Source organism: Ambystoma mexicanum, chromosome 11 (genome assembly GCF_040938575.1).
Source record: "Ambystoma mexicanum isolate Mex_15411 chromosome 11, UKY_AmexF1_1, whole genome shotgun sequence".
NCBI lineage: Eukaryota > Metazoa > Chordata > Amphibia > Caudata > Ambystomatidae > Ambystoma > Ambystoma mexicanum.
Window position 1 is genome coordinate 678,862,470 of NC_090934.1, and position 22,033 is coordinate 678,884,502.

At 48.3% G+C, this 22,033-nt stretch overlaps 1 long non-coding RNA gene across 1 annotated transcript in view; it reads left to right on the plus strand.

Annotated features, from left to right (window-relative positions):
• Positions 1-22,033, plus strand: part of LOC138504760 (uncharacterized) — a 75,977-nt gene that overhangs the window by 31,481 nt on the left and 22,463 nt on the right. Inside the window, exon 2 of the long non-coding RNA XR_011279951.1 lies at positions 4,209-4,291. This is a non-coding gene — a long non-coding RNA (uncharacterized lncRNA). The remainder of the gene's footprint in view (positions 1-4,208; positions 4,292-22,033) is intronic.

Consider the following 22,033-nt stretch of genomic DNA (forward strand, 5'->3'; position numbering starts at 1 on the left):
CAGTTTGGTTAATAGAGGCCATTGTACATGGATGCTGATGTTGATTGCAGGCGCCATGCCTGTTTCTGAATGTGTGTTGCGTGCATTCACCCATGTGTTGTGGAGGGACAGGATGGAAGTGACGTTTGACAGTGCCACTCATGTGTTATTGCTTCCTGTCTAGGGGAATATTGTACTGTACCCTGATGCTTGTGTTCTATGTCTCCCTCTACGCAGCGTCAAGTGAAGAAGAGGACAGAGACGGCGCTGTGGAGCCAAGCGGCAGGGATGCCTCCACTGGGAGGCGACGCAAGGCCCAGCCACCCTCCCAGGACTTGCCATCATCCGGGAGCGAGGGGGCTGGTGCCGCGTCTGCCACTACGGCTGTGGCAGAAGGGCCGGGTGAGCCCCCACAGGGGCTTGCAATGGCGGAAGACAGTGTGGAGACATCCAGGTTGGTGGTCTCCACAGAGGAGGAGGAGCCCGCTTGTGATTCGCACATGGGGCCTGGTGGGGGTAGTACCACTGGTGCAAGTGGTGCAGTCCAGGGCCAGGGTCAGGAGGCAGCACAGGTCACCGCGGAGGGGCCTGTGCATGTCGTTGTCCTTGACTCTGTGACTGCACCACCATGCACCAGCAGTGATACCCCGTCCCAGGCCCGCCCGCAGGTAAGGGAGAGTACCATGTCATCTGCCTCTCCACTTCCCTGTGGATGAGGGGTCCCATGACCGTATGGGCTCCGCCCTGATTGGTGTCGCGTTGCGCACAAGTGACATTCATGATGACGTGCGTTCTTCCTGGGTGGAGAACGCACGTCATCACGAACAGCAGCGTCGCAAAGTGGCACTATTGGTAGGGGCCCTGGTCGGTGGGTTCCTACATGTGACGCGCACTCTGGCGGACCTCTCCTCCTCTGTGGAGACTATGCGCCAGTCGTTCTCCCTGCCGTCTTCCGGCCCAGATTCCACCAGGTCCCCCTTTGGACCTGGCCTGACCAACACAGCCAGCTTGGTGGAGATCCCATCCCTGCCACAGTCGGGAGTCGGCGGTCAAGCAGGGGTGGACACCACAACTGGAGACCAGCTGATGGAGGATGTGCAGGCATCATCGGACAGGGCACATGGACAGCAGCAGCAGCAGCAGCAACAGCAGGAGCAGGCTCTAGGTGGGAGCAATGATGGCTCTGGGCCATCGACATCAGGTGGGCAGGCATCGGCCAGAGGGCAGGAAGACCCTGGAATGGGTGTGTCTTCCGTGTGGCTGCGGTTGGGACAGCGTATAGGTGCGGAGCGGCGCGGGCGGAAGAGGCACGGCTCACCATGGTCAGGGCGGATTTCTCCATGCGTTGGGCGTTGAGGCGGGCAGAGTGCCTCGAGGCGACTTGCAGGGAGTTTGAACAGGCCATGAGTGCCTCCCTGCGAGACCTCGGGGCCAGGACAGAGGCCTGCCTCCAGCAAATAGACATGGAGTTCGATGATGCCCTGGTCAAAAACATCATTGAGTGAGCCGCAGGACTTGCCCACCGCCATTGTAAATAGTTTATAGTGTTAGGTTTATTTTTCTTTTTTTTTCTTTCGGGGCTTTTGGACTATGCCCCACACTTTTGTATATAGTTTTTTTGTTAGGTAGGTTATTAGATAGGTTTCATTTATCTCGTTGGGCTCATGGACCCTTGAAAATTGGATTGTACATAGTTGGACGTTGGATTTCTTTGGACTTTTTTTTTTTTCATTTCATCATGGCTCAATGGATTTACCTTTTTGCATTTCATTTGGATTTGGTTTGGTGGACAGAGAGTTTTGGCCATTTTTCTTTTGGATTACTTGGGATTTATCCGGGATTTAATTATTTTTCAATTGGACATTAATTTCATTTCATGTTTGCCATTATTTTATGCTTTAATTTCTTTACATTGATTTTCATATTAATACATTTAGATGTTTTACTTCAATGTGTGGGATTCGCTCATTGGGTTCATGCATGTCAACATGTGGGTTTACTCAATCAATGGCAACCAGTGTGTGTGTGTGTGTGACGGACATGTGTTGATGTACATAGTTGACTTTTGGTTTGTGTCATGAGATAGGCATGTCACTGCTGGGTGGGTGAGTGGGTGGGGGGACATGAGTGGGGGCCTGCTGGCAGGTGACCCTCACTGTTGGGGGGTGGGGGTGCAGGGGGACATGAGTGGGGGCCTGCTGGCAGGTGCCCCTCACTGCTGGGGAGTGGGGGTGCTGGGGGATATGAGTTGGTGATCATATTGCAAGGTGACATGTGGCTTGGCTGGGGGGCATGCCCATGGCGGAGGGGCTGCCTGAGGGACATGACCAGGGGTGCAGGGTAGTCCCCTGTGGTGTGGGCTGCCTGCAGGGGCCGTGGAGGGGGTAGAGGGGACACCTGTGAGGACCCACACTGCCAATTCACGTGTGAAACTCCCCGCGCACCCCAGTAATACACGTACCCCGCTCCCACAAGGCCAATCGCTTCCCACTCACCCGCCAAATACATGTACCCCACTCGCACAGGGCCAATCGCGTGTGAAACTTCCTGCGCACCCCCGAAATACACGTACCGCGCTCGCACTGGCCCAATCGCATGTGAAATTTCCCACGCACCCCCGAAATACATGAACCCCGCTCGCACAGGGCCAATCACGTGTGAAACTTCCTGCACACCCCCGAAATACACGTACCCCGCTCTGACAGCAAAATCGCATGTTAAACTTCCCGTGAACCCCAGTAATACATGTACACCACTCGCACAGGGCCAAACGCGTGTGAAACTTCCTGTGCACCCCTGAAATACATGTACCCTGCTCACACAGGGCCAATAGCATGTGAAACTTCCCGTGCACCCCCGAAATACACGTACCCCGCTCGCACAGGGCCAATTGCGTGTAAAACTTCCCCACGAACCCCCGAAATACATGAACCCCGCTCGCACAGGGCCAATCACGTGTGAAACTTCCTGCACACCCCTGAAATACACGTACCCCGCTTTGACAGCAAAATCGCATGTTAAACTTCCCGTGAACCCCAGTAATACATGTACACCGCTCGCACAGGGCCAAACACGTGTGAAACTTCCCGCGCACCCCCGAAATACATGTACCCTGCTCACACAGGGCCAATAGCATGTGAAACTTCCCGTGCACCCCCGAAATACACGTACCCCGCTCGCACAGGGCCAATTGCGTGTAAAACCTCCCCACGAACCCACGAAATACACGTACCCCGCTCTGACAGCAAAATCGTGTGTTAAACTTCCTGCGAACCCCAGTAATACACGTACACTGCTCGCACAGGGCCAATCGTGCATGAAACTCCCCGCGCACCCCAGTAATACACATACGCTGCTGGTACAGGGTCAATCGCGTGTGAAACTCCCCGCGCCGGGGTGTACATGTATTCGGAGCGGTGCGTGGGGAGTTTTGCAGGCGTTTACGTGGTTGGGGGGCTGTATGCTGGTCCAATGGTATGTGCGCCATGTACGGGATTTTTGCGCTGTGCATGGCGCACGGGGAGGGGTTGGGTGCGTAACTGGCGCTGCTGTAGGGTCACTGCACCACTCTGCGCCACAGCTGGTTTTGGATGTTCAAATCCATGAATACGCTGTGCGCGGAAATGGATTTTAGCACACGCAGCTGGCGCAGACTGTTGCACTAGCACACTGTGCGCCCGCCGCGTGCGCCACTTGTGCGCTGGATTCTATGAATTACCCCGTTGATCTTCCAGAGTTCCGAAGGCCATTCACACCCACGAAGTAAAAAGGAATCTGAAACGAAAGTGTCCTGATACACTGTCTCTCAATCCCATATCCATAACGTTGCAATAGCAGCATAAGGTGCACGCCATTGCACTTGGTACATACAGTAATTACTTTCCAGCTGCTACACTTTCCTTTTTATTTCTAGCTCACTACATTTTGTTCTTTGCATTGTACATTATAGATGTGTTATGTTATGTTACAATATGTTATCAGAGTTTATACTACATATCTGTTTCTATCCTCTCTTAATTTCTCTTGTTCTATCTCTCTCTCACCTGGCTCTCAAACACTCTCTCCGCTTTTTCTCATGCTCTGCTCTATATCTCTCTCTTTGCATCTATGTCCCTCTGTCTGTCTCTCTCACTATCCCTCTTTGTTCTGTAACTTACTGCAAAGCGTTCTGTTAAGGGGCAATGTGATAATAATAATAATACATAATATAATATAATTTTTCTTAACAGAAGCCCCCAAAGATGTGCCTGTCAATCTGCAGATGGAGGACCTTGAGAACCCGATTCATCTTGGAGTCACTCCACATGCTGCGGTACATTCTACATTTATGGTGTTATGTTAATGTTAAAGCATGTTAGTGGGATTTATACTTGGCATCTCTCTCTCTCTCTCTCTCTCTCTCTCCCTCTCTCTCTCAAACTCTGGCTCTCTCTTTCTCCCTCCCTCTTTTTCACGCTCCCTTTATTCTGTCATTTGCCTGAAAATATTCTGCTATGGGGCGATGTAGTAATGTACTACAATATATTATAGTTTTTCTTAGCATAAGACCAAGAGTGTCCCCTGTCACCTCTCTGTAAAAGGAGGATATTGAATGAACCATTTTCCTAGGTGGCTTTGCAAATGGTAGTTTACATTCTGTGTTCATTATGTTAAGCTATGTTACAGTACATTGCTCGGAGTTATACCATGCATTATCTAGGCCTTTCCCTCTCCCAGTCTCTCTCTATTTCTTTTTATCTGCCTTTCTCCCTTTATGTCTCCCTCTCTCTGCCTATTTCTCTCGCTCTCTCTCCTCTCTCTCTCCCTAGCTCTCTCCCTCTCTCTCTCTCTCACTCTCTCTCTCTCTCTCTCTCTCTCTCTCTCTCTCTGCCTTTATCATGTCTCTCTATGGAGTTTTCACTCTGTCTCTCTCTGTGTATCTCTCAGTCTAATAGTAGTTCTGTCTCTGTATCTCTCTCTCTGTTTTCCTGTCTCCCTTTAGTAATTTATTTGAAAAGTTTCTACTAGGGGTGATGTGGGAATATACTAAAATCTTCTTGAGAGAAGAGTCAAAGAGTTTCCTCTGTAGAAGGAGGATATTGAAACCTCCATACAGCTAGGAAGCACTACATATGGTAAAGCACATTCTGAGTTTATTTGATGGTATGTTACTAGGAATTATATTGTCAGTTTCACCCTATGTCTTTCTCTCTTGCAGTCTCGCTATCTTGCTCTCTCTCTTCATAGCCCCTTTCTTTCTCCTTCTATTTCTCTGCATATCTCTATGGCTTTCTCTGTTTCTCTTTCGTGCTCTCTCTCGCTATGTCTTCATCTCTATGCCTCTGTCTCTCACTCGCTCTCTCTCTCTCTCCCTCTCTCTGGCTCTTGCTCTCTCAATGGCTTTCTCTGTCTCTCTATCGTGCTCTCTCTTGCTATGTCTTTATCTCTATGCCTCTGTCTCTCTCTCTCTATATAAATATTGTGAGAAACCAGAAGGTGTCTCAACCACTAGTCCCCGGGGATCTGTCATCCAGGTGGCTGGGGCACGGCCATTGCTTTTGGATCCAGTTTCTGGAGGTGGACCACTGCGGGAGGATTACAAGGGTGAGGGGTCTTTGGGGAGTGGGACTGGGACACCAGATGTTGAGATGCAGTATCCCTTTCCTTGTAAAACCTTTACCCCATCCTACCAGGTAGGATATTTAGAAACTCTGTCCCCACCCCTTAACAACACAAAACACTTTCCGCTATGAGAGAAAACAGACTAACATCCGGGCAGTATACCTGACATGCTCCAATACAATGGTCAAGGGAGGTCAGGCATTTACTGATCATCACACACACCTGACTTCCATAACACTTCCCCACACTGATAAAAGGCGGAGTATGAGAGCACACTCTGAGCGAGGCAAAGCACATGAGGAAATAACAGTTTCGAGATGGCAGCTGAGCAAGAGAGGAAAGATGGCAAAACCGAATGGTATCGAAAGTAGGGAAATTCCCTTGACCTTTTGAACAAGGAACTGTTACTTTCCTGTGACCTCAAGAATAGAAAGTGTAAGACCAGGAAAACAGGCTGAAGAACCCTGCATTGGGTGTCGGAGATACCCAGGACCCTCCCCCGTCAGTAATCAAGGTGGGGAGAATCACCAGCCACCGTGGTATCATCCTTGGCTCCAAGAACAAACCAACTTCAGTGAAATCTACACAGCCAGTGAGTTGGGGAGACCGATACAAGACCGGTCTTTGTTGAAGCCAAGGGTGCAAGCAGCAACATTGTATGGCGAGTGCTGAAACAAACGCTGTTAATACGTGTGTGATAAGGGACGCAAGTGAAGTTGAACTGCTGATGAGTGTCTAACTTTCACTTTCTCTATCTCCCTCTCTCGCTCGTTTTCTCTACCTCTTTCTGCCTTTTCCTACTTTCTGTCTTTCTGTTCGTAAGTCACTGGGCCTCATTACAAGGTTGTAACCTGCCAGCAGTGTGACCAGCGGTTTGCCACCAACCCGTAACACTGAATCCGGTGCCTGTCTTCCCGGTGCCACTGGAAGTCAGGCGCCGGATTTTGTAACTGCCCATTCCTATAGAGTCCGATAGGTGCCGGTGCTTCTGTGAAGATTCTGCCTACTGGGGCCGCTGCACCCGGCAGGGTCAGACCTGTCAGTCGCACTGGCCCTGGCAGGCAGACTCGTAGTGTGGCGGTCCGGAAACAAGGATGCTGGTAAGCCTACCGGCACCCTTGATTCTGCACTTCCGCACTTGTAATGAGACCCACTGTCTCTTTATGTCTCTTGCTCAGTCTCTGTCTATATGCAGTTCTGTTTATGTCCCCCTCTCAGCAGCTCTCTCTTTGTGTCTCACACTGTTTATCTGTCTCCCTCTCTATGCCATTCTTTCTTTGTCAGTCCCTCTCTATATTCAGTGAACAAATCCTTGGTTAAGAGAGAGTTAAGGTGATCAGTTTTAACTCAACAAACCCCCTGAAATTCAGCAATTGCATTTCAAGCAAATCCACCTTAACTAGGCACCCCCTATTGCGCAGTGTATGACCACAATGATGACATCACAGATGGCATAACTGATGCCATCACTGGTGACATTACTGAGGAACAATTGTGTTTCACTTCTTTTTTTGACATCTGCAGTATAGTGGGATGAAGTGGTTAGATTGTGCCCACTGTTGTGAAGTAGGGATGTAACGGTATTACGGTATACCGTTAAAGATACCGTGAACCAATTAATTGAACAATAATAACCGTCACATTGTTTATACCGGTATACCATTCATACCGTTAAGTGTGCTTTTCAATCTGATTTGGAAAGGCTGCAGTAAGCAAGTGCTGCACAGTCTTGGTCTTGCACTGTTGGATGTGCTGTCTGCCAAGTAGTTTCAGTTTGAGCAATTTTTAATGCCATTCCATAAACCACACGTGCCTGACACAAAATCAATATGTTAGCAATAGGAAGAATAAATACAGTGCCAAGGAGGAAAAGGGTTTGCTTTTTTTTTATTTATATTTTTTTTAAAGCGCTCACACAGCCCGCAGGCATCGCGGCGCTGTTAAAGAAATTGTTTTTGTTTATTTAGTTGTGTAATTGTTTTTGTCTTAGTTGCGTATTTATAACACGCTTAAACACCCAGAGGTTTCTAAGCGTGGAACCTGGGATCGAACCTGTGTTGCTTTGTGTCGTTTTGTTTCCAAGGCACGTATGTTGCCGCTGAGCTATCCTCCAGGGACTTTGGGTTGGCGGCTTTGGGGTTTATATATTTATAATGGATAATGTTTTCTAAACATATGAAAATGGGGGATTTCCATGGTTCTATCATTGAATTTACCTATAATAAGTCACACTGCGAAATTTAATCATCTCTGTGGGTATTCCCTGCTGCCATACCAAAGGGTAACGTGTCCGTGATTACTGAACACCTTTTAGCCCGGAAGTAAACTAAAGGCTGTAACGTAAAGAGAGTGTGTGTGCATGCGCGCAAGCGTATACTACCATCAGACTCCATTGATCTGTGGCATGCAGGTTATCAAGATGGCAACATGTTCTTCTTCACCAGTAGCCAGTGGGGGAGCTAAAAGCCTAAATGACCACTTAAGAAAAGCTATTCAGTTTGCTTTGCCAGTCACAGCAGGGCTCCCCCCTCCTCCTCTCCACACGTGTGTTTGTGTATGGTGGAAGCAAGGGGTGGCATTTCAGTGGAAAGTATGTTGAAAAGCCCAATTCTGGCTCTGAGTGCCTGGTTTTGTTTGTGATGAATAATCTGACAATTTATGACCTTTTAGAAAATATTTGTTAAGATTAGTTAACTCCACGTGCTATACCGTGATAACCATGATATACCATCATTTAGCAAGAAGGTTATTGTACCGTCATAAAACTAATACCGTGACGCCCCTATTGTGAAGGTTTTCTTGTCAAGAGAAACTTGGCCGTGTGTGAAGCCTGTATGTTTACAGTTGTTTTTTGCATTGTACCTTAGAAGCATTAGTATTACATATTGGCCATGTCAGTGCATTTGTATACTGGAACGATTGTCTGAATTGCAGAAAGGGCATAATATGCCATTATTTGCATTCTGCAAAAGTTGGTGAAATGGAATGGATTCACAATTTGGTATGGATACATATACAAAACGTTCATTAGGGATGTGTTCTTTTGAAACATGGTTGCTGAGAGCGCATGTATGTTTCCACGTGTATGAAATCTGAAAGGTATATATAGGGATGCTTTTGGTTTCCAGTACTTGTAGTAAGTACATTAGGAATGCTTGTGTATCTTCTTATGTGTTTATGGTAAATTTTACCATTCCTGTACAGTAGTCCAATTCATGCCTTATACCGGAGACACTGCAAGTGCTTTCAAGATTATTTGTCGCATTTCTATGAAGGATGAGCATTTGCAAACACAAATGTTCCGAGCCGTTTCAGTAAATGTTATGAACAATTGGTGGCAATTGGAAGAGAAGATTCATTGTACATTTGCATAGCAATTTACTCCAGTCGTGTTGCTGATTTTAAATAAACTAGAGAATTGTGCCCCTGCATCTTTTGATGGGCCTGCGTTTTTCTTTTTTATTAGAAGAGATAGTTGTCTCATTGTCTTCTGATGGACGTGTAGTTGAGTTTGTACTACACAGTTTTGTGGTTGTATTATTTGATGGAGAAGAAGTTGGTCATTGTGTCTTTAGTGGTATTGTTGGGAGATCTGTTACAGGTTCTGTTTGTATTAGTTTTCTTTTTTAAGGTTTTTATTGTCAATCAATACGTGATCTAGGGTTAGGCCTTGTGATTTGTGAATAGTGACAGCATATGCAAGAGATAGAAAGAATTGTTCTCTACGTACGTACATGTCTTTGAAAAGAAGGACACATGCTATTGTGCAGCCAATTTATTTAACTTCTGCAAGTTTGTCAAAGCGGATGTGGACAAACTGAATGTTGTTGTCATGTGGATATGTTTGGAAGCCAACAACTGTACCAATTGCTACATTGACTAAAACTTGTTCTAGGTCAAGGTTACATTTTAGAATTACTCTGCAGTCTAGACACAGAGTTCATACTTTTTATTATCCAGCTGTGTTGGAGATACATTTTTCTAAGCTATTTAGTTGTGCTGTTGCTTGTTGACACATGGGGAGAATCATGCTGTGCACTTCTAGTTTGTCTGTGGAGCTGTTATGCTGTATGGGTTGCATTACTTTTTAACATTGTCTTTTTTAATTGACTACAGCTTGCAGGGGTTGGCTTTAAGGACATACATTTTATATTTTGTCTAGTTAATTGTTCCATGATATCAGGAGCAGATATGTTTTGCCCATATCGTTCATATATCTATTTAAGATGATTTCTTATCATTAATAAGCAGACCATTTCTAGGGCTTTTTAAAATTTTAGCACAGGTCAGGTCTGTAGACTGATGCATGTTTTAGTTCGTTCTTTGTAGTGAAAATGTTGTCAGAGATTTACATGTCCAATGCTGCCAAGTGTGTTAAGCTATTGTTTGTGTCCTAATGTTTTGAAAATAGGTTGACCTTTTGCTGGTGTTAACTGTACAAGGTCTCTGAAAACAATAACGTGTTTTCCTCCAAACAGTTCTTCGTAGTCAGTGTTTTGGACTTCTTGGATTCTGAGGTGAATTAAAGCTAACATAAGGTTGGAAACTATGCTTACTTCATCTATCAGGAGCACTTTCATTTCTTTCAGAATTATGTGTACTTCAGTAGCAGCTTCTGCTGATTGTAGTATTCTCATTTGTTTTGGTGTTCTATTGGGAGGAGCAGTAGTCAGTGTAAATTTACACCTTCTATGTTATGATAGGTTATTTATAACGCGCTTAATACCCAGAGGTTTCTAAGCGCGGACCCAGGGATCGAACCTGTGTTGCTCCGTGTCTTCTTGTTTCCAAGTCGAGCACGCTGCCGCTGAGCTATCCTCCTGGGATGTTGTAGGTAGTTAAACCTCTGGGGGCTGTTACAACGGCTGAAAGGTTGTTATTTGCTAAGTTTTAGAGACATTTCTTGATTATTTTAATTAAGAGAGTTTTACCAGAACCAGCTTCACCACTTAACATACGAGCAAAAGTTCATAATTTTTACAGCTACACATTTTAGTTTCATGTTTAAAACCATGTTCAATTTCTTCAGTGACTTCCAGATAAATGGTGAGTTGTTCATCATTTAGCTGTGATTTGAGCACTGACTTCTTCAGATTGTTTAGATTGATACATGGCATTTTATACCTCAGTCATGGCTATTTCGGCTTCATTTAGAATGAGTGTTTCTTCAAGTGGACCTTGGCTTCCTGCAAGGGAAGGTTGACTGCCCTTAGGAGTGTCTACATCTAGTTTACCTTCAATTTCTTCCTCATGTTGGCATTTATTGTCCAACATTTCTTTGTGTTGTTTGAAATTGACATTTGTTGTACTGCTCTCCTTTGCTTTGAATTTGAAACAAAATGGTGGCGTCCTGCCACATACATTTACATCAATTTGCATTATAATTTTCTGCAAGGGTTATCTCGTTCGGCATGCTGAATATCAGAAACACTGTATACTCATGATTATAAGAGATATAAATACAAAAGGAATCTCAAGGTTGACTTTTAGCTTATTTATTTGACTAAGGTCAAAGCAAAAGAGGGAGTAAGGGTTCAGTTTCCCTTAATATTTAGTGATTTTTATGAACAACACTTGCCTTCAGGTTGGCAAACATATTGGAAATAGAACAAAACAGAAAGCAAATAATAGACACAATTCACAAGTTATTTGTACATGGTCATAGAATTGCTAGTGCATGAACATAAGAGCAGGGCAGTTATTTCAGCAATTATGATCAAGGAAATACATAAACCATGCAACTGCGAATAATAAACCAGAGTTAGGTTTTCACATAGAACATCCTGGTAGTTGTTTCCAAGGTGTGTTGGATTTTTCGAGGGAGGTAACCAAGTCTTTGGCCTACGTCTAGATATTGATCAGATGGTGTGAGGGGACAGGTATGTCTGAGCCAGATGGAGTGTGGTCCTGTGACGTTTCGGCGTCAAACGCCTTCTTCAAGGGTAAAAACCCAGTCTCCCTACAAGGGGGAATCAAGTGAGGACGGATTTAGTGTAGTTAAAGCACTATGGTGTTGTTGCAAAAACACAACGGGATATTAGCATGTCATAAAAACAAAAACAATTTAATTAAGATTAAAACGCCCCCTGGCGGGTAGAAGGAGTTAAAATGAATACTCAAACTTGTGGCTTGTGCTAGTCAGTGACTGACCTGAATACATTAAAGTTGAGGATGAGGTTTAACTTCCATTGGCGTTGATTAGGAAAGGTGGCCTTTGGACAGTGTTTGGGAAACAAACGCTGTTCTGTGCCTGAAAAATAGGGAGGGAGAGAAAGGAACATGCAGATGGTATGAATCAGTGCAGAGACTGAAGTGTACCAAAAATGGATGAAAACAAAACTGTGTGTGCGGATAGGCTGCTGAAGTGGTCCGCACCACAGATAGCAAGCTCCAAATTACCTGATTTTGTAAGTTGGTAAATTTTAGGCGAACTCGGGGCATGTAGAAACGCTGTGGGCCAGTGCCGAGACGCTGGCAGTGACGAGAGGCTTTGTTCTGTCAACTGCTGGCTGCAGAAAAATGAGGAGGCTGCATGTGCCACGATGTGGATGCAGAGTAACCCACTGTGCAAAGAAGAAAAAGGAAGAAGAAACATAGACAAGATCAGCTGGCTGGCCGACCTAAGTGGCGTGTTGTGAGCCCTGTGTCAGTTGTGGCCCTACATGGAGGCAGCAAGGGCCCCATGCATGCATAAGGGGGGATACCATCGTCAGTTTGTAACTGAAACAGTCGGGGTCCTGGCAAAAGGCAGAGTCGTTGTGCAGCGGCGGGATGAATCACCTGAAGCACGCCGTGTCAGCGGTGAAATGCTATGCTGGAACTGGCATTTGAAAATGGAGCTGTGTTTTGCTTTGAACGCAGCTTCAAATGAGTCATAGTTACGTAATCATTCTTCTTCTTTTCTCTGTGGTTTAAAAAGTTTCAGTAGGGCAATGTACTCACGTTCTCTATGTTGCAGAGATTTAAGTGATAACTTTATATGATTAATTAGGCTGGGTTTGGTAAGTTTCACTAGGCTTCCTTCACAAGTTGTGAATGAATATTTGCCAGTTGTCTCATCTGATGTGACATTTGGCCTCATTACGACCCTGGCGGCTGCGGTATGAACAGTGCCAGTAAGGTACTGGCACTGTTCATACCGGGCCGCCACATTACGAGTTTGCTCATGGTTGGCGGTATGCACGTCTGGTCTGGCCAGACGTGCATACCGCCACCCGCGAGCAGACCAGGATGCTAACAACAGACCCGTCATTAACGGGTCCATTGTTAGCATCCTCCCCATTCCCATTGAGCCCTATGGGGGCTCAAATGGGAATGGGGACGTACCGGGTCCGGGTCCTGAAAATGGGAATTACTGGGCCCGCAAAAGTCAGAATGGCCTGGTAATTCCCTTTTTTCGGGACCCAGATCCGAGGTAATGACGGCATGGCTACCTCCAAACAGGTAATGAGGCCCATTGTTTTTGTAGGAGTAGCTTTGGACTATGTCGTACAGGCAAATGTTTTACAAAGCAGTACTTCTGTTTGGGTAGAATGTTTCAATTTAATAGCTTTTTCAAATGTCCTGGCTTTTGGGATCATTTGTGGTTATTGTTTCTATCAATTGGTAGGATTTTAGTTCTCTTTTTTGGGATGAAGCTGGACCAAGGTTTAGCCAGATGATGGGGCTCATTATGAGGTAAGCGTCAATTTTCCATGGATTCTGTTATGGCAGTAGCACCATTTCTGGCAGCCGCAACATGGAACCACTGCCAAATCATGCCTGGTTGTGTGCATTCAGGCATGCTGGAAACACTGCATGCACCAATGCTGGTGGCACCATATCTGACATGCACATGTTGGAAAAAACGGTAATGGCAATAGCAGAACTGGAAACAACATCGCCGCCAGAACAGGAAACTCACAGGCACCATTTTGGAAAATGTTAATCCACTTAATATCAGCCATTTCCACTAGCCACCCAGAACTGCAGACACCGGCAGTTCACCGGCAGCCGTGGCATCTCGCATCCCGGAGAGATGGCAGCCCAAGCCACGCTACACTGAGCAGGAGTTGACCATCCTCAGGAATTGCATAGTAAACCATGCTGGAGAGTTGTTTGCTATGGACCACCTGTGTTGACACACTGGGCACAACTCAATTGACCAGGTACCCCAACACATACCTTCCCACCTGCCCTGCGTCCAGAGAATTGCTGATGACACACTGCCCACCTACCAACACCCATCAAGCACCACCGCGCCCTCCCCTCCCATATATGATTGATATGGTGACGCCAATACTGAACCCTGCCACACCATCTCAGGAAAGATACAATGCAGCCCATATTGCAACTCAGGCCATAGTGGAGCACACATTCGGAGTGGTTAAGTCACGCTTCCACTCCTTTGACCACTCTGGTGGTGAGCTGCTATACGCACCACCAGTAGTGTGCAGGATCATTGTGGCAGCATGTGTCCTTCACAATGTTGCAACACAGCATGGCATACCGGTGGACATGATGGTGACCGCACATCCCCAACCACATGCACATAGCCTGCGTATGGTAGGGGAAGGGCACCTGGTGAGGCTACCCATACCCAGATTGTGGCTACATTTCTCACCTAAAATCTAACCCCCGTGGAGTGCACACAGCCCTGGCACATTCCGGGTGCCATTCAATGATAACAAAGGGACAATCATCTGTGCCCACCAAACCATCCTGAGAATTTGTCCTTGGAAGTGCTACTTGGTGTGCATCCCTTAAAACTTAAACTAATTCAATCTGGTGTGTACAAAAGGAATGCATACAAGAGGGAGCATGCCACTAACACCATGTCAAAGTACACATCTAATTGCCGGTGTGTCACATAAGCCCTCCCACACGTCATGTAAAATATTCGCCACACTGTGCCATGGCATGCAATGTCAAACGAGATACATAAATGGCCAACACATAGCACTGTCACAAAGCGCTCAACAATGCATGGAACAAGTTGAGAAATAACGCACGCTCATACAATTCCATAATAATGTTGACAGGAACAGTAATTGCCTAGTACAACATACCATAAACACTGGACCTAACTGTAAAGCTGTCTGACAGTGACTCAATATTTCCACAAGTGCCTCAATGTGTCGTAACATGCACAGGGTAGCCAGGTAGGTTTTGCGTGGCTCTGCTAATTTAAGGGGGCAGGTAAGCGCATACAGCAGGAAGTCAAACAAGAATGGAGATGGGCAAGGTAATTCATAACAATGGAACAGGAACAAAGGATGGATCTCACTGTTCAACCAAAAAGGGATGGGGACCATGCACTGGACAAACAATAAGGAATCCCACGAGGCGTGTGTACACAGGTTGGACTCAAGACTAACTTGAGACAAGCTGGTATGGGTCCAGCCGGAACCTACAGTGGATGCCCTCAGAGGGAACAGAACGCAACACACTCTTACATAAATTCACAAAAGACCACAGGTAAGACAAGGGAAGGGAAGGTGCACATATTGCCTGCTGGGAACCTCAGCAGCCTAACTCCGAACAAAGGAATAACAGATGCATAAGTGAGGACAAGAACGGCAACTAAAATAACTAGGGGAAAATAGGCAGTAAAGTGAGCAAGGTTCAGAAGGGGAAAAACAAGTTAAAAAAACGTCATTGGTTCATAGGCCGCATGGCTATCATGGATTGGCAGGGTGTTGCTGCTGTCGCCACCTTCCTGTGTAGCATCTGAAGGTGGTAGTGGTAAGGGAGGTTCACCATGTATAGCCCCGGCCTGGTCCTCTATGGCACCGGCCAGGCGGTACTGAGATGAATGCATCTGCAACATGAAGCCTCAGAGGTCCGCATGCTACACCTCATGGGATGCACGGAGTTCCTCTGAGATGGTACGAGTCAACAGTTGCATCTGCTGTTCATACTGTGTACTGCCAGCTGCCTCTAGCGCTGCAAGTGTAGTTCTGAGGGACTGAAACTCTTGCCTCAGGGCTTCCCTGTGGGCCCGACTCTCTGCAAACAGGGATGCCTGCAGAGACCTCAGTTCCGCCCTTCGGCTCCAGTTGCTGGCCTCCACGGGCAGCCTGGGTGACTGGCATGTGGACCGCAATGCCTGAAGCTGGTGCTCTACCTGTGTTGCTGGTGGGATCATGGAATTGGTCACCCTATCCATGTCCTGAGCCAACATCTCATAAGAAGTACCCTGTTGTTGTGCAACAGTATACATGGACTGTTCCCACACTGTATCACCAGCCGCAACACGGCCACTGCGTGTTCGGGCCCCACGCCTGCCTGACCCAAGGGAGCATGGCCCTTGATGTGATGCCGCTGTCTGTGGCTGCAGGACTGCATCCCTCCCTTGCTCAGCTGTCCCGGCAGCTGTAACCACTACAGACAGATGTAACAACGCTGACTGGCCCTGTGAGGGGACGTGACCCCCCTTGCAGACACTTGGGCTACAACAGCACCAACACTTGATGCACTCACCTGTGACAGCATAGAGGAATTCACAACCGGTTCACCACTAAAGCTACTGCTTTCATCAGAGGTGGGCTCATACTGAGTCATGCCCCAGATGGTCTGTAGCACCAGTGGATTTTCATGGGCTGCCACAACACGTCCTCCATTTGTGCTCTGCGGTGGCTCAGGATCCTGCTTCTCCTCAAACTCCTCCTCTGCATCCATTGCCTCATCACCTGCACATGGACAGAAAAATACATGAAGAGCCATGTGAATAGCACAGCCCAGACACATAGGTGTCACAATGTTGTCCAGCAACACATTAACATTCTATGTCACTCATGCCACAATTGCCCGCCCATTGCCAGGGTCAATGGAAGTTATGGGTAGTATGAAACCACCCATGGACATGTGTAGATGGACTTAACACCACATGCAGTGCATGGTGTATAGCACCTGCATAAGACACAAGCACTTCACTGGAATAATTGAGTCACTAACATCACTCATGTAAATATCCAGATGCCACGGCCTATAGACATGCTTGTACTGTCTATTACCATGAGACGGTTCTTAGTGACTACTGTCCCAAAGCCATGTACAATGTATGTGACATGATACGATATGTATGGGGGAATAGAGTGAAGCCAGACACACTGATCTAATGAGGCCAGGTGACATTGAGATTGTGCAATTGCAGGGGAAGGGGAGACTTGGGGGGGAGTGGCAGGGTGCAGTGCAGTACATGGTAAACGGTAGTAAAAAAAAAAGATAACAACATAAAGTCTAAGTAAAATGGTGGCAGTGGAAGGGTAAGTGCAGACATCAGGTGTCAAGTGCTGGTAGGGGGCTGTAGGTAGACAGTAAACAGTCCCCATGTGCGGGGGATGCCAGGGAGGCAGTGCATGGGTGCAACTGGTGGGCTAGAGGACCGGGCCAGAGATCATAGGGTGGCCCGGCGACCTGTGCAGTTTCATATTCAGCCAGGAGTTCAGCAGGGGAGAGGAGGAGAGAAAGCACAACCCAAGGGGAAGTATCAGATGTGATTCCAGATCTGGAGAAGGTTCACTTCGGGTTTCAGGGAGGCAGGGAGGCTGTTCCAGAGGGAGGCCCCAACCGAAGAAAGACATCTACCACATACTCTTTGCTCGGAGAAGCGACGGACCCTGAGGGAGTAGAAGAGGGATGATTGAAGAGCTTGAGAAGGGAGATATTTGGGAAGATACAGTTGAAGGCCTTCTGGACAATGCAAGGGTTTTGAACTTAATAATCATAGCCACAGGAAGCCAGTGCCATGATTACAGTCCTGGAGAGATACAACTGAGCTGGAGAACAAGGACAATTTTCACAGTCCTGTTCTGGACGAGTTGCAGTGGGAAGAGAGTTGAAGCAGTCACATTAAGAAAGGGGCTGTTGCAGTAGCCCAGCCTAGAGAGAACCAGTGCTCTGGAGACAGTGAGCTGCTGGGGGAAGGAAAGGAAAGGAAGAATACCTCTGAGGAGGTGCAGCTGGTAGTTTGACCTCTCAGAGATGTCAGCGAGATGAGGAGAGAAGGAGAGTGTGGAGTCGAAGATTAATCCAAGGTATCCAGCATCAGAAGTGGGAGCAGGAAGAGGGCCAAGAGAGGCCGGGCAGAGAGTGACAGGAAAGGATCGATCAGGTGTGGTGATGCAGATAATCTTGGTGTGCAGCACATCGGTTGTGTGCAGTCTGCAGGACACCAAGCACAGGCCAGTACACCAGGACATGGTTCACCCATGGCAGTCATGAAAATCAGGCAGAAGTGCTACACAATCATAACAATTAATTCAATCGACATACACATATTATGGATGCACATGCTTCATCACTCATCAGACATATCCTCGTAATTTGGCAGGCCTCCCACGCCTTGAACCTGCTCCACATTAATCAACTCACTAGTGGCCTCTTCATGGGGTGTGAGATCCTCTTCCTCTTGTGGTGACCCACCTCCAGTCACCAGAGTAGAGGCAAAGTTGACACCCAGCTTGTGTTGTTTCGACAGTGGAGGTCATTCCACCACTTCACAACCTCACGAGCGGTGCGCCTCTTATTGCCCAAGGTGTTGATTCTATCCGTGAGTCGCTGCCAGTGGACCATAAGCTGAGCAGGCATATGTGTGCTTCCTGCCTGCGTGAGCATGTCACAGTAGTGTACGCACACGTAGTCCACGAGGATCTGGATATCTTCATCATTGAAGCTCCTCTTCACCTGTGCCATGCATTGGGATTCATCCTGTTCCGCTACCGCACGCTTTGCCTTCTTGGAAGGTTGTGCAGATCCTGTGTGGCTGGACCACTCGTGTCAGAAGGAGCTGGAGCACTAGTGGCCTGGGCCATGGCATCACCCACTGATGCTGGGACAGTAGGTGCCCATGCAAGTAGCCATACCTGGGTGCTGGTGTCAGGTCCTTTCACTGCACGTCCCTTCCCTTGGACGCACCAACAACATCTGCCCCTGCCACTCAGGCAACCTGGGCTGTGACCACTACAGCTATGGCTGGTAGTCCCTGAGCCTGGCTGGTGGGGACAGCAGCTGGCCCTGCAGCTCCCGGACCCTGGGTGCTGGGGACATGGTTCTTGTGGGAACGCTCCTTCCCCTTGGAGGCACGGACAACATCTGCCCCTGCGTCTCTGTGGACCTGGGCAGTGACCACTACAGCCATGGCCGGTGGTCCCTGAGCCTGGCTGGTGGGGACTGTAGCTGCCCCTGCAGCTTCCTGACCCTGGCTGGTGGGGACTGCAGCTTCCCCTGCATCTCCCTGACCCTGTTGGATGGGGGGCATAGCTCTCCCTGCAGGTCCCCAATCCTGGACACCTCGGCCACATGGGCCACCTCAGCCACCTCAGCCACCTCGGCCACTCTTCCCTCTTGTGGCCTTCCCACTCATGGTACAGATGGATTTGTACAATGGGAGGTGCAAGAAAGGAAATGTCCTGGGAAATTTGAGTGAGGGGGCAGGGTATGTGATGTAAAACATACTAGTATGCTCCAGCAAGGCTCAATTTCACCCCTGGTGAAAAACATGAAAAATGTGTACACGAGGATGTTGGGAATGGGGGTACACGATGCACAGGGGCATCCAGAGAATGAATAATGCGTATGCGATTCACCGTTAGCCTCTGAAAATAGGGAAAAGTACATGCGCGTATGCACAGAGGCAAATCCCCCATCAAATTAAGTAGTTTGCACTTGCACAGTAGTGAACCAAATGCATGGCACCCCAAAAATCTCTGAAGTCCACACGTCTGTCCGCGCCAACTCGCACAAGCAGTGTGATGTTCTCCTACGCACTCCTTTATTCCGGATCTGAACGGCAATGCCCAACGGCCATCGCGTGTCACGTAACTTGCGCGATTATGCCCTTTCTTCTGATTTCACGTGTACACGCAAATTTTGCAATCGTGAAATAACCGTCACTCTGTTTCTGGCTTCCCACGCGAGTAACACGGAAGAGCCACACGCTCCTGCATATGACCCATTTTACCTGCCTCCTACTGCCTTGAGCTGCTTCCTACAAGCCATCTGCTGCTGCCTGCCCACTGTGTGTGCCTGCTGCCCACCTGCCCAGCTATTTCAGTGCCATTGCCAGTGTTCCTCTCCTCGGCCCTGTGACCACCTCAGCTGATCCAGAAGACTTCCAACTGCCTTTCCATCACCACCGCTCCACAGCACAGCCCCAGGGCCACCTTGCTCACCCACACCTGCCTCAGGGGTTGCCATGTCTGAAGAAACATCGTCTGAGGCAAGTGGCAACCCCAGAGCAGCGAGGCAGAGGGCTGTCAACTTCACAGCCAGACAAGTTGACATCCTGGTAGAGCATGTCCTGGGGCATTATGATGCCCTCTACCATGGACCAACGCAAGTTGGCAAGGAAGGACGGAAGCTGATCTGAACAGATCGTGGGTGCCATCAACACAGAGGATGTGACACCCCAGGACTACCATCATGTGCACAAGCACTGTGAGGACCTCAAATACAGGATCCACAACAAGGCTATGCACTTCCTCCAGACTGGTGCCGACCAAGGGGGGCGCAGGAGCCGGTTGAACACCACTCACATGTAGGTCCTGGAGAAGTTTTACCCAGTGCTGCACGCCCAGGTCAGCGATTTTTGCAGCACTGTCTAGAGTTGGCAGGTGAGTGTCCATGTGTTGCTGGCCTACGCAGCGCATGTGCATGTTCATGTATGGTGGGAGTGTGCACCTTGGCCTCACAGCAAGTTTGCCTCTTGTACTGATGTCTGAGTGTTTGTCTGAGACAGTGCTCCACATGTGTTCTATGAGGCATGCATACATTCGACAGTGTTACTATTGCAATGTGTGCTGTACTGCAGCATATGACAACGTCCACATGGTTACTTACATGTGTCTGAGACATGCCCGTGTGAGAGGTGTGACAGATGGGTGGTGTTGTCAACATCATGAACAGGCATGGTGTTCATGTGTATGTGTCTCAGATGTGACTGTGCGAGTGTGCATCACTCCTGGTGGATGTAACTGGTGCATTTCAATGTGTGCCCTAGTCTTGTTGCCTGATTGCCATTGAGGGCACTCATATGCGATAGCTCAGTGCACTGCTTGAGGACTGTCATGTGAGGTGTGTGCATGAAATGTGTATGGCCCATGATGCATGTGTGTGTAGCATGCACTAATTCTAGGTGTTGACAGTGCCATGTCCACTGAGGTGATTGTTAGTTGTGAGGGACAGACATGTATGTGTATGTATGTACATTGCATGTACCTGTGTGTTGTGGAGGTTGATGATGGTTTTGACCTTTGGCAGTGTACTTCATGTGCATATGTTTTGTGCAAAACACACATTGGTACAGTACCCTGATGTTTGTCTTCTATGGGCCTCATTACGTGGAAGGCGGTAGAGCGATAATGGGGCCGGTAGAGCTGCCAGCCCCGTTATCCCAGGTGTCCTTAGCGGTACCCGCTACGAGACCAGGATGCTAACAACAGGCCCGTCATTAACGGGCCCATTGTTAGCATCCTCCCCATTCCCATTGAGCCCTCTCGGGGCTCAAATGGGAATGGTGATGTACCGGGTCCGGGTTCCAGGAAAGGGAATTACCGGGCCCTCCAAGGTCAGAATGGCCCAGTAATTCCTCATTCTTGCAACCCGGACCCGGTACCCGGTATGGCTACCTCCATACTACCTCCATACTCGTAATGAGGCCCTATGTCTTCTTATCCACAGCTCCGTTGGAAGAAGAGGGCAGAGAAAGTGCTGTTGAGAAAGGCAGAAAGGTGCCTCCACCAGGCAGAGATGCAAGGCCCAACCACGCCCCCTGGACACAACATCTCTGGGGAGCGAGGAGGCTGGTGCCGCATATGAGCCATCGACCACAGCTGCTGAGGGGAGGTCCAAGAGGGCGAAGGGGGATGTGGACTCCTCGGTAGCGTGGGGGGACAGGTGAGCAAACACAGGGGCCATCCATTGCGGAAGACGCTGCAGAGGCATCCAGGTTGGTGGGGAAGGAGGAGGAGGGGCAGTATTAGCCCAGTCCATGGGGCCTGGCGGGGGTGATGAGGTGGGTGTGACTGCTGCAGTCCAGACCCAGGGGCATGAGGCAGTGCAGGTCAGCGTGGAGGGGCCTGTGCCAATTCCTGTCCCTGGGTCAGCGCCTGCATCAGTATGCACCTGCCGGCATGCTTCAGGCTGGACCCATCTGCAGGTGTCGGTTGTTTCCACCCAGACAGACACCCTACTACCTGCAGATGTTGCCATTAGAGACAGAGTGGAATCCCTGATAGTCGCTATTGCGAGGCGTACAGACGTTGTTTATGATGATGTGCAGGCTCACACTTGTGCGTTTGCACATCGTCACAATGACGTGTGGTGTCTCCTGAACTGGTGTTTCCTGGTCTCGAATTGGATGTGTGGGCTGGACACTTTTGCAACCCCATTCTTGTCTTGCTCCCCTGTGCGCCTGTCTCACCCATGTCTGCTTGTCTGCCCGTCTGGTGGAGATAATATCCCTGCCGGAGTT